Consider the following 12,934-nt stretch of genomic DNA (forward strand, 5'->3'; position numbering starts at 1 on the left):
TGCTGTAAAACTCTAAGAAGAAGAGATCACATAACTTTCCTTCCAGGGATGCTGCAGGTGCTGAGAGCTGGGTCTATGACCTGGGCGGCCATGGAGGTCTGTGCCTTCTGTGAAGTGAGCCTGGTGACACCAGGCCACATTTTTACTGAATTTTAACTATATGTATTTATATTTTCATGGGAATGATGGATGTGTGTGAAGAGAAAGCAGATGACTTTGCAAGTGACAAATTCATTTTAAGGAAAGATTGGCCTCTCGTAAGCTGAAGCATGTCCTTTCTCTTCAACCCCTTCCAGGCAGGCAGCTCCCAGCTCCCTGATCCCAGGGCACGAGGCGCTAAAACAAGGAGGCAAGGACAGCCGACACATTTTCATAAATGATTAGGGAAGCCGGTGGTTGAGGAAAGTTCGTGCTCTCATGTTTAAGAAGTCTTGGTATAGGTTTCGTGCCATGTGGAAGGGAGCCAAAGTCATTTCAAATGTCAGCCTAGTCCAAGGTAGACTCAGGTAAAAGGTGCTAGCTGGCCAAACTTCTCTTCCACCGGATCAGTGACCCTCAGTCGTTGACTCCCTCACATCTGCTGGGCTGATGCTCTTTGGATTTGGGGGGCTGCCAATGGCTGCTAACGGGAGGGGCGGGCCACACGCAGCCTCTGCCATTGACAGTTGCGGTGGTCAGGCAGGCTCCTTCTTACCAGCCCGCTCTGCAATGGCAGGGAAAGGAGGGGGGTGGAATTCTGTTTCCTCTGTGGTCCAGTGCTCGGGCTGGGTGGCCAGGGGGGTCTGGGCAAGTGTATAGGAGGGTGAATTCACTCAGGAATTCAGGGGGCATTGTTCACTGCTAGAGGCCTCTTTATTCACAGCTCTGGCCTCTTCGTGGATGTCCGCCTGAGCAGGACCTGGTCTCCCCTGACAAGGAGCGTGGTCTCAGGTCCTGAACCCTTGTAGTCTATGCTGCACCACATCAAAGTGAAGGACGTGCCAATGGGCAGGTCGTAAAATCCCAGTCAGGATAACAGGGTGAGACCAGGGCATGCTTGGGTTCAAGCCACAGGGTTTAGGACATTGGCAAGAAAATGAATTTGGAGAGAGCAGTTCAGATACTGGCAAACCTTAACCTCCTGTTGTCGTTTAGTTGCTCAGTCATGCTGCCTCTTGCAGCCGCATGTACTGTAGCCCCCCAGGCTCCTCTGTCCATGGGATTTCCCAGACAAGAATACCAGAGTGGGTTGCCATTTCCTTCTCCAGAGGATATTCCTGACCCAGGGATTGGACCCATGTCTCCTGCATTGGCACGTGGATTCTTTACCACTGAGCCACCAGGGAAGCCCTTAGCGACTCTTTGTTGTTGCTGTTTAGTTGTTAAGTTGTGTCCGACTCCTGTGTCCATGGGATTTCTTGGGAAGCCCCAGCTACTCTTACCTAGACCTAAAACAAGGACGAATTGCCCAGAACAGCCTGAAGACAGGGCTGTTAGAGCTCACCCTCATCCCCCCCGGCAGCATTCATCTCTCTTTTCCTTTTCCACTCCCTGGAATATTATTTTTCTTGAAAGAGCAACAAAGTTATTGGGAAACTGCAGCCAGAAACACTGCAGGACTTTGTAGGAATACCCCCAGGTCTCAGACAAGACCCAATCACAGTGATAATCCGTTTAATCATTCTTTACTCAGGGCCTGTCTCATGACTGTTTGACTGTCAGAACTGAATCCCACCCCAAAGGAAAGCCATCTTCAGAGAAGATCTGCAGTTGTCCTTTGTAAAAAGGAGAGAAAAAAGAGGAAATTTATTTAAAATAGACACGAGTTAGCTCCCAAGGGCCAGGAGGCATAAACTGCAAGAAGAGCTCCTATCAGACTTGAACCTCCTGGTTTAGGATTTTACTGAGGAGGAGGGAGAATGAAAGGAACCAAGTATCACTTCCAAGTCACATCAAGGCAGTCGGCTTGTGACAGGAAGATTACCTGCAGGAGGGCTTTATTTGATGTGAAAAGGGTTAACGTCATCTTAGTAGATTGGAAATTCTCTGGGTCTCTTTGGAGTGAAGAGCAAACTCAGAGCTTTTACATGAAGGGATCTGCAGGGACCCTTTTAAGTTACTGAAAACAAAAAGGGAAAATGGCCAGACTCGCTTTGTGTTTTAACACACAGGCTCACGAGGATTCTGGTCTTTCTTATTCTCAGTGTAGGGATGGACTTGCTGGGAGGGGATGGGGGGGGCGGGGCAAGACTGTGGACTGATGATGTAATTTCAGTCCATCCCCACAGAAGCACATGCTCTGGCTGAGAAGGAGCACACATAGCCAGGAATCAAATCTGAACACCATGAGAGGGGAGGAGGCTAGAGGACTCCAGGGGAGGGGACTTCCTTCAGGCCAGTCATCAGGGAGGGCTTCCCAGGCAGGGTGGGATGGGAGTAGGGTGAGCAGACTCTGGCTACTTGGGGGAGAGGCACGTGAGGCTCAGCAACCTTCTCCATTCCCATGCCACCGTTTTCTCCCTTTCTGACTCTTTTCTCTCATCGCCTCAGCTCTCTGTCCTCCATACCTCCCCACACACCACCTCCACCCTCCCCAGAGACTGAGGACACATTTGAGGCCAGCCGTGTTATTGGATTTTAAATGATGCTATGGCTTTTTAATTCTTGTTTTAATTGCCTTTCCATGCAGGGCACTGAAAATGGTTGATTACCAGGCATCTGGGCCCCGGCGGTGACATTCCTTATCCACTGTCCCCTCAAGCAGCGGTGTAAAGGACAAACTCCCAGGGCCTCAGGAATGGGGTTTTCTTGGGCCCAGCATCACCGGCTGCCCGTCCTCCAACATGGATGGTGGTGGTGCCAGGCTGGGTGCTGTCCGTGGTACTGAAGGCCCAGGCGGCTTCAGTTAACCAGGCTCCCTGGCCACCCGGCTTCCTACAAGCAGCTTCGGAACTTAGAGGGCAGAATGCTTTAAATGAATGGACTTGGACATATTTTTCTTTTCCCCTAAGGGCAGAAAAACATTGCCTGCTGCGTCTCTGCAATGATTACCCCTCATTCAAGGGTACTCAGCAGCAAAGTGAGGTTGAATGGCCCTGACGGTAGCTGAGAGAACAAGAGATTTGGAACAACCACCTTCCTGTTGTGGGTGGAGTCCAAGGGAGAGTAGTCCTGAAAAGAAGAGCTGGCCTGGCAGCCACGCCTGGCTCCTTCCCCCAGCCTCTGGCCTGGTCAGGCCCACGCTGGAGGTCCAGTTTGTCCCTTCATCATTTTCCCTCAATGCTCATCACAACAGGCTCTGCACCGTGCCAAAGAAAATGCTCCCACTTAGTCCTAAATGACTCTCAGCTGCGTAGTGAGGCCAGGCTCCCACAGAACCACATGGGCAGATGCTATGTGGGGATGAGGCGGCTCGTTAGATGTTTAAACATTCTGGGTGTGGTGGTAACTGCATGGGGTGGGCAGTAGGCCCTTCCCTCCATCTCATAAGCTGCCGCCCAGAGGTCCTGCATGACGGCTCCAGGCCTGGGCCCAGCTCGGGTTCTATGGAGGGGCACCCTGAAGGTACCCAGGGGGCAGTACCGCTCCACCTCTCTGGCTGCTGCTCTGCATTTCTGCCCCCTTCCCCGGGGTTCTCTGTTCCCTCCCCCACACCCAATCTCACAGCCTAGCAGTGAATAGCTTCATCGGATGGGTCCCTCTCCACAGATGTCACGTATTTCTTTCTCCACTTTTCTTTCCCCTGAGAACTGAACCCACTTGAAATCCTCCTGTGTCCAGTAGATCCATGGTCATAGTCAATGACTCGAGGGCTATTGGTTCAATGACTTGGAAACAGGAATGCAGTCCACTTCCTAGAGGGCCAAACTCCCCTTAGGACAGAGAAGGGCAGGAGGGCCACTTCCCATCCACGGGGTCTTGAAAAGAGTGATTTATAAAAAGCCAAGGAGGCCACAGTCTCTTTGTGAGTCCATCTCAGCACCACCTGTAATTTTTCCAATGCCAGAAAGTGATTCTGTGTCTAAGGATACAGATGAACAACCAGATAAAGATACACAGCACAGAGGGAGGTCTGGGAGCTTCTGTCCCCATGGAGCAGGCTGCACTACTCTTGGTGTGTATTGCATTCGCCAACCTAGAAGCTCTCCAAATCCTGTCCTTTTGATTTTTTTCTGAAGGCTCCATTACACAGGTATGATTGATTAAATCATTGGCCCTGGTGATTGAACTCCATCTCCAGCCCCTCTTGCCTCCCTGGAGTGGGGGCAGGGAGGGGCAGAAAGTGCCAACCCACAAATCACGCAGTTGGTTCCCCTGGCAACCAGCCCCTATGCTTAAGTGTTTCCAAAAGTCACTTCATTAACATAAACTCAGGTTGGTTGAAAGCGACTTGTTATGAATAACAAGGCTCTTCACCTTTCTGGCTCAGGCAGGGGGCTGTTCAGGAACAGAGGACGAAAGACCAAATATTATAAAAAACAATGCTCCCCTTGCTCTTATCATTTACGGAATCTCAGGAGTTTTAGGAGTTGGGGGTGGGGGAGGCAAAGATATATTTCTTTTTATAAATCCATTTCACACCACCACTAGGGAGCACTCTCCTAAACCATGAGGGGTGTAGGGGACTTAAATAGGATGCGGTGGTGGGGAGGGGCTGACAACCTGAGGGAGAGCCACGGGGGAGGGAGCTCAGGAGACTGCAGAATGGGGGCGCTGACGTCAAGCCCCCCAGCCAGGCCCTGCCTGCGTCCCCCACCCTCTCCACACTGTCACTGTAAGCGCGGGTGTGACAGGCTCCACCCCGCAGCCCCGCTTTCGTCTCCAGCATTTCAATTCGCTGATCTAACATTTCCCCGGAACGCAGGGCTGAGTTTCTTCCCCACTTGATTTCCTAGGGTTTGTCTCTTTCATTGTTTTTCTTCTTAAAAGAATAAAACCGAAGACAAGCACCTGTCTCTATGCTCTCTGGCTCTGAGATTCTGCAGCTGCTGGTGGTGCAGAGGCGGGGGAGGGGGGGGAAGGCGGCGGGGTGGGGGGGCGGCGGGAGGAGGAGGGAGGCGATCTGGGGAGAAGGGACTGGAGGGACTGGGTGCCCATGCCCATGGGGATGGGCCTCGCCTCTGGGAGAAGATGCTGGGCCTGGAGGAGGCTTCGACAGGCACCCAAGGGTGCTCCCTTCCAGAGGGGAGGCCCTAAGCGGCCCTGGCAACACTCCTGACTCAGAAAAAACGTGCTTCCCCCCGGGGCTGGATGAGGGTCACACCACAGGGGACTGGAGCACGGCTTGGGCACCTGCTGGACATAGGATGGGCTCCTTCCCCCCTCCAGCAGGGGAACTGGGAGATGCAGGGCAGCTGGGGTCACAAGTCACCACTCCTCTGTGAAGGGCAGCCCTGAAAGGGAATACAGAGAGATGGAGGAGCTTGACTGTGTTCTAGAAACCAACAGGTCAGCATGATGTGGAGTGAACCCGAGGGGCAGTGGCGAGGGGCAGATAAGCTGGGGATGAGGAAGAAGCTGAAGCTGGATCTTGCAGTGCCTGAAGGCCACCTGTGGATCTCTATCATGCTTTGTCTGCCCAGCATTCATCCTCCCTTTTTGGGGGGGGGTGCTGAGCAACAAAAGGCAGATAGCTAGATTCTTTCTCTCTTGACTCGGTTATGGCACTTAAGCGGGTTTGGCTGACACCTCCCTCCTGCTTTAGACTTTGAGTCTCAAGTAGCCAAAGCTGGGAGGACAGTCATGCTCCCTCTGGGCAGTGATGGGGGATGTGGTGCCCAGCAGACTTGGCCATGTTCTGACCTGGCTGTGCTACCAAAAGTGGCTTCATGCCCATTTTCCAACCCTAGAATCTCCTGTCGTCAATTCTGAGGGTCCAGGTATCTTCCAGCAGAGCGCTTTCTTTTATGCTTTTGCCAGGAACAAGTGATGTTATATATAAATGGACACATCCTGACTGAGCCTGGACAGGAGTCTGGATTCAAATGGGGTCCACTGAGAGGTTTTAGGCAAGGGGCTGGGGGACAGGATCTGAGTTTGGTTTCTAAAAGCCCATTCAGAGTAGATGGTGAAAGGAAAGAAAAGAAGTCTGGACACCAGTTCGGAGGCTCCAGGCCAGGTGAGAGGTGATGACATTGATGGAAACCAAGGGTTCAGGATACGTACTTTGCAAAAGGACTGGGTAATAAATTGGATGTATGGACAAAAGAAACAAGGAGGGTGTTCAGCCTTCTGACTAGAGTGCTGCGCTGTGTGGACAGTGGAGGTATTTACAGAGCTGGGTAAGACTGAGGAAGGAAGAGATGAATGTCTGGGGAGGTGGGATTAATGGTTCCACGTTGAACATTGGTGGCTTAGTCGGTAAAGAATCTGCCTGCAATGCACAAGACTGCCTGCAGGAGACCTGGGTTAGATCCCTGGGTCTGGAAGATCCCCTGGAGAAGGAAATGGCAGCCCACTCCAGTATTCTTGCCTAGAGAATTCCATGGGCAGAGGAGCCTGGCAGGCTATAGTCCATAGGGTCACAAAGGGTCAGACACAACTGAGCAACTAACTCACATACACCTTGAACATTTTAAGTGTAAGCTGCTGTGCAAGTTGTGCTCCAGATAAAAATAGAGAACTTTTGCCAGGTAGTTTCAATAGAGGAAACAGAACATGCAGAACCAGTTACAGAGGTGCTGGTAGAGCTAAAACAGGAGATGGGGAAACAGCCCAGAGACTGCCAATCGCAGGAATCTGCCCCAGCCTAGGAGGAGGTACAAGGGAAAGAGGTGATGGTACCAGCCTAGGATCTGGGGGGATCAGGTAGGAGCTGGGAATAGGGAAGGGGCTGGCCAAGGCTGGAACTGGAACTGTGAAGGGGACAAACTGGGGAAGCTGAGGCCACAGAAGAGACGCAGCCACATAAGCAACCACAGGCCCAGACCACAATCAGAGAGAGGGGAGCTCCTCACCTCCCCCCTACCCGTCTCCAGCCAGAGGCTTTCATTGGCCGAACCTGACAGGAAGCCAGCAGACAAGGAGCCTGGGAAATGTAGTTTTCTGGGAGTAGCTGCTGGGATAGAGGTGAGCAAGAGAGGGCAGGCAGGGATCAGTGCAGGTGTCTACTGGAAATCACGGGCAGTTTAACTACTCTGTCTCCTGAAACATTTATGTTAGTAACATGCCCTTTTCAAAGGAGGGGATTCAGGCATCAGGGGCAGGTGAGTTGGGGGCCACGGCATCATGGGTGTCTCTACTAGATTCCCTGCTGAGACTGGATGTGATTTTCTGTTCCATCTTGGACAGATCCACCTTGGGAGTCACAGCCGGCCTTGTCATATTCTAAGAAAGCCACCCCGCACCCCCGCATCCCCCAGCCTCCCTCTCCAACGTCCTTCTGCCTTTCTGTGCAGGGAAGTGGAAAGAGCAGGCTTGTCAGGAGCCTGCCCCCAGGATAAAGAGAAGGAGGAGAAATGTGATTAGGAGAACCGTGAAGTGGTGATGACAGCAGCTGCTTAATGTGGAAAAAGGGGATCCTGATTATTGCTTGGACAAGCAGGGAAGTAAAAAGTCAGTCAGAGCTGATGTGGAAGGCAAACACGGGTCAGGGCAGGCTGCCCCCTTGCTAAGAACCTGGGATCCCTTCACCGGTGGAGGAGCCTCTGATTGAGAGGCAAGGAGATGGGGACCCAAGGGAACTTGGCCAGTCACTCACTTGGCCCAGAATGGGAGCCGATTTCAATGAGGAATGGGGAGCGCTGAGCCAGGAAAGCTGCCTTCTTATTTCATCTCTTTATTTCAGGGGGAGCAAGGGCTTTGGGGAGCCTAGCAGGAACCAGACTCTCGCTCTTATGGGGAACCTGCAGGGACTGGGTTCCCTTCTATGCCCACGAGATGCTCTGAGCTCCTTCCTCTGTGCTCAGGAAGCCCAGTCCTCCCCAGAACCCTCTCCCAATGTCCTGCAAGCCATGGTGGCAGGTCCCCCACCTATTGACCGAATGGTGCCCGCTCCTGGGCTCTACCCGCCACCTCCCCACTGTGGGCATTTTCAGGCCAGTTCCCTCCTCCCCAAACCCCACCCGTCCAAGCTCTGACAGGATCCTAATTTCCATAATTTGCAAAGCCTGGCTAAGACTAAGCTGCAGAGTTTACGCAAGATTTCCTTGGGGGCTTAGCCAGCAGTGAAGTAAAATGGGTGAGCTGGTGCCCTGATTCCGGGGTCTGAAGGCCCTGTGCCTCTGTGGATGCCTCCACAAGCCCTCCCGCCTTAGCTGGACTCGATGCCCTGAGGCCTGCTCATACCCTTAACCAGAGTGTCTTTGGCCACAGCCCTGTGATCCAGGGCCCGGGCCCTGACCTCAGCTGGCCTGGTGTGGAGAGAGGGGGCTGGGGAAGGGACACGGGGCGTGGAGGGGAGGAGAGAGGAGGGATGGGGTGGGGTGGGGGAGAGCGAGGCGGGGAGAAACTCCATACTGTTTCCAGGGTCTTGTGCTTCTCATCAGGTCCATCCCCTCATCAAGAAGAGCAGTTTGGCTGCACTTTTACAGCAAAACCTGCTAAATTATTTTTCCACAGAGCAAAAGAGCTCTCTTTCCACAACATGGATCAGAGCATTGCTGACAGCTTTGACACAGAAGTCTGTTCCCAATTCTGGCCATTGAGATTGCAGAAATACTGGGGCTCAGCTTGGATAAAATGCCTTTTCATGTGAACCATGGGGATCCTAAGGTCAGCCTTGCTGGGGCTGTGTGAGTGTTAATTAGACGGTGGGGGTAGGGAATCTGCTGTATGTGGAAGGTGTTCAATAAAGGCTGAGGCATGTCCCTATTTTGACTTGGTTACTTCAACTGTAACATAAGGACTTGGGGAGAAAGAAGGCCAAAGAGCAGGGTTTGGACGCCCCTCCCACCTCTCTGACCCCAAAGACAGGCAGGAGGAAGGCTTTTCCAGGTGACTGTGGGCGGGGCCGGGCTGAGCACAGCTGTGGCCCCAGGTCTCTGGTCAGTGGGTCAGTCCCTGCAGGCCAGCTGTGCGGGGCCTGGACGGCTGGGTTTCCATCCAGGCACTCTGCCTCCCTGCGTCGCTGTGTGCCCCTCGGGCAAGGCAGAGCCTCTCTGTGTGTTCCTTTCACCCATTGACAGCAAGACTTGTTAACCCCATCGAACCCTGCTCCACTCCTGTGTCGGTCTGAGGCTTAACGAGACGTGGATGTGAAAATGTTTTTGCAGTTTAAGAGTCAAGGGCAGGCCTGAGTGTCTGACTTTGAGTTGCAAATGCCTGGGTGTGTGGCACATCCAGGCCTCGTGGGGATCTTGAGCCTCCAAACATGTGGAGGGCTTGGAGAAGCTGCAGGCAGTCGTGCTGACCGAGGTGTGATACTGTCCTCTGCCCTGCACCCCGCTGACCTCACTGCCTCTTCTCTCTAAGCCCTGAGGGTCTAGCCCTGCCCTGGGCACACAGTGGTGCCTAATTACAGCTTGTGAAATGAACGGATTTGTGGGTGAGAAGCCTGGCTTAAAAAGCAAGAAAATGGCCAAAGGGGTGGAGAGAATCAGTAAGGGTGGGATGGAGAAGAAATATCTCAGGGTGGAAAGAGTCTGCTCCTCATTCAGCTACAAGTACTTACCGAGAGCTTGTGGTGGGGGAGGTGGGAGAGACAAGGCATGGCCCCAGTCCTTCAGGAGCTCGCAGTGAGTGATCCACAGTAAAGAGTGGGCCAGCCTGGAGGACGAGAGGACAAAGGCTGCTGGGCTGTTACTGGTAGGTGGGCTCCTGGAGGGCTCCCTGGAGGAGGTGGCCTTTTAGATGCAGAGTAGAGTACTTTGGAATAGCTTCTCACAGGGCCTGAGGGAGTTGGGGAGAGGTTAAGTGGGTGAGGCCCCGCCCCTGCCCGCAGGAGAGTGGCTGGGGATGTAACCCTATTCTGGACAGCAAGGGGGAAACGGACTCTGTCCCCCGACCCCACGTCTGGTGGGCCATGCTTTCCTGGTGGGCCTGCTCCTGCTAAGAGACGGGCTGCCCTCTGCTTGTCACTGTCTCCCTGAGCTGTGTTCCAGTACAGAAGTATAGTTCAGTGCAATTCGACACGTGTTTAAGGAGCACCCACCGTGGAGCCCTCAGTGGTGGTCCTGACCTGTTTCTCCCCTGTGGGTTTGGGGAGAGAGGAGGACTTTGACCTGGTTTCTGGCCTCAGGTTGTCAGAGGAGGGAAGCGATGGAGACCAAGGCCCAGTTACAGTACAGGGACAGGAAGACACAAAGGCCGTGGCTGCCTGACTTTTCAAGGATAAGAATCCATGTCTGACACTTCCGACAGTTTTGAACATGGACTAGGATATGAAAGAATTACCGTTAAGTGCAGCATGATGATTTTGTTTACAAGCGAAGGGTCCTCATCTTCTAGAGATACACACTGAAATGCTGACAGATGAAATGATGCCATGGCTGGGATTCTCTTCACAATAAGAGGGGAGGGGGCATGACTGGGGCATGGATGCAAAGACCGAGTTGATCTGGAGGACGGGCACCTGGGCTTTCATTAGATCCTTTGCACTTTTGTGTATTTTAAAAATTCTCCATGATACAAAAGTTTGAAAAGAGAAAAACCAGCAGCACCACTTTGTTTGGAAACAAAAACTTTCAACTGTATTTTTGGTCATCCAGTCACTGAGTAGGAAATTCACGAGGATGAAACCTACCACGGATTAAGGTATGCTTTGGATGCATTTGGGATTTATTCACCACAATAGCATCAGCATGGTAGCACAAGAATGCGGAACGTTAGGTTCCCTGTAGGCTGTGCTTGGCTGGCCTGCGATGCAGGTAACCTCTGACAGAATTTGACAGCTTTCTGCGGGCTGGGGTGCTTGGGTGAGGATGGGCCTTGGGGGACAGACAGGGGTGAGGGTGACTTGACCCAAGGTTCCCCAGGAGACTGGAAACAGGGGGTTCAGGACTGCTGGGAGGTGTGGTTGGAGGGGCACTGGCCAGACCCTGCTAAGAACCTGCCGCATGTGGCTACATGTGTGGTGCGGGTTGGGGGGCCGCCTTTGCACCTGTGACCTGATTCCACCTGCTGCGTCGCATTAGGCGGGCAAGACGAGACTCTTCCACGTTCAGGAAGGTGGATCGCCCAGGTCCCGCCCCCACCAGGATGGGGCTCTGGGTGCTGGCTCGCTTGCTCTTGTCACTGAGAGTTGAGGTCAGTCCAGCTCTCTCTTCTGCCCACCCGACTCCTCCCTGCGGGCCGTGTTGACGGCTCTCAGCTCTCCGGCTTCTCCTTTCTCCGTCCTGTCTCCTCTTGTTGCTGCAATTCATGAAGTGGGGCCCAAAGGAGTCAGTGGGAGTCCCTGGGCCACCCTGCAGCGCTGAGGATGGGGGCGTTCTGCACCTGTCCACCAGTGCTGTGTTTTCACTTTCCTCCTTCCGGTGCCTGCCCTGCCAAAGTCTCTTTCTGTCATCAAAGGCAATGGCTGATACTCCCTGAGAACTTCCCCAGGGGTGTTTAAAAAGAGGACAGAGGAGGAGGGTGAGGATTAACCCACAGGAATAACCTCCAGGGAGGAGGAGGGAGCGGGAGGCAAGCTGGGAGAGACATGCAGGAGGGAGAGGGAGAAAGAAGGCCAAGCCCGGGTGGGGGTGGGGTAGGGGCGTAGGCAGGGTTGGTGGGAGAAAGAGGGATGGGGGTGTGGTTGGGGACAGAAGGGTGGGTACGGAGGAGCCGGAGTATTACCTGCCGCCGCCCAGCCCGATGGGTCACCAGGGAGGGGTTCATCCCCATTTGGGGGGAGCCGATCCACATCCTCCTGCATGCCTGCCTCCACTGGACGCCGACGGATCAATCTGCAGGTCTGGGAGTGGGTGCCTGTCACACTGCCACTTCCACTCAGGCCCCTGCTGCCAGGGAGAGGGGCAGAGGTCTCGGCTCCAGGCCAGCAGGGGCCCTGCTCCCCACCACCTGGCAGCTTGTGGCTGATCCTCTGGAGGGAGGGCTTGGAGGAACCCCAGGCCAGGTGGGTGGTCGCTAGAATGAGGGTTAGGAAGGCCTGGGGCTGAGGTTCCTGAGGTCTCCTGACTCCCTCGCCCCAGCCCCAGCGTCCTCTCCCAGCCTCAAAGGGCCTGCAGCTGAAGCTGGAAGGGCGTCTGGGAGGCCTTGCATCAGGTCAGCTGAGCCTCCCAGCTCCGGGCCCCGAGTCAGCATTCCCGGGCCTGTCCTAGTGTTCCACGTGGGCTGTGAGATTTGGCCTGATCACCTCCACAGGGGAAAGAAGCCTGGATGTGAGGCCCTGCAGGGCTGCTAACTGGAAGTTTGACCTGAGGCCAATGGCTGCTCCCTCGGCTCCTTTCTGTCTGCTGCAGGGAGGCCGGACTCTGCCAGAACTGCCCTCTGAGAGCACCGGCCCTGGGGGCAAAGTGACCAGGCGGCCGAAGCCCCTCCACAGGGGCAGGACGCACGTGGGTCCCTCTCCTGAGAGGGCTGGAGGGGGACGGGAGTAAGGACCTGCCTGGCCCCATGCTCCTGCCATGCCTCTGCCCATCTGAAGCCAACTCTCTCCTCCAGGAAGCCCTCCCTGATGGCACCAGCCCTTTCTGCCCTCCTTTTCAGTGAATATCATGCTGAGGGCCCAGTCCTGTGCTGGGACCAGGACGGGGATGGTATCAAGGCTGAGCCCTTAACTGTATACATATTTTTCAAAGGAATATTCTGGAGCAGGTCTCCATCTCCCCCTCCCAGGTGCCCCTCCCCCCATCAGCTGGATCACGGGCCTGGACGTGGACCAGTTGGCTCTGGAGAGGTAGGGCAGGGTCACGGGACACACACGGAGCCACTGCAGTCCCACGTCCAAGCTGGAATCTCAGAGTGGGTCTGCTCCTCCCTGCTGTCTCTTCCCCAGGCCAGGTATCCACAAGGCGCCTTCTCCATGTCCACATGCTCACTGTCCCCCAGCCCAGAACCCCATCACCCCCCTCTG

At 54.4% G+C, this 12,934-nt stretch overlaps 1 long non-coding RNA gene across 1 annotated transcript; it reads right to left on the reverse strand.

Moving 5' to 3' along the window:
* Positions 1-5,261: 5,261 nt before the first annotated feature.
* LOC129543781 (uncharacterized) lies at positions 5,262-12,544 on the reverse strand. The gene is made up of 4 exons (XR_008683337.2): positions 11,695-12,544; positions 11,018-11,268; positions 9,590-9,684; positions 5,262-5,372 (listed from the first exon to the last, which is right to left on the reverse strand). It is a non-coding gene; the product is annotated as an uncharacterized LOC129543781 (long non-coding RNA).
* Positions 12,545-12,934: the final 390 nt, after the last annotated feature.

This window comes from Moschus berezovskii, chromosome 23, assembly GCF_049115385.1.
Source record: "Moschus berezovskii isolate FMDL1 chromosome 23, NW_MosBer_1.0, whole genome shotgun sequence".
Taxonomy (NCBI): domain Eukaryota; kingdom Metazoa; phylum Chordata; class Mammalia; order Artiodactyla; family Moschidae; genus Moschus; species Moschus berezovskii.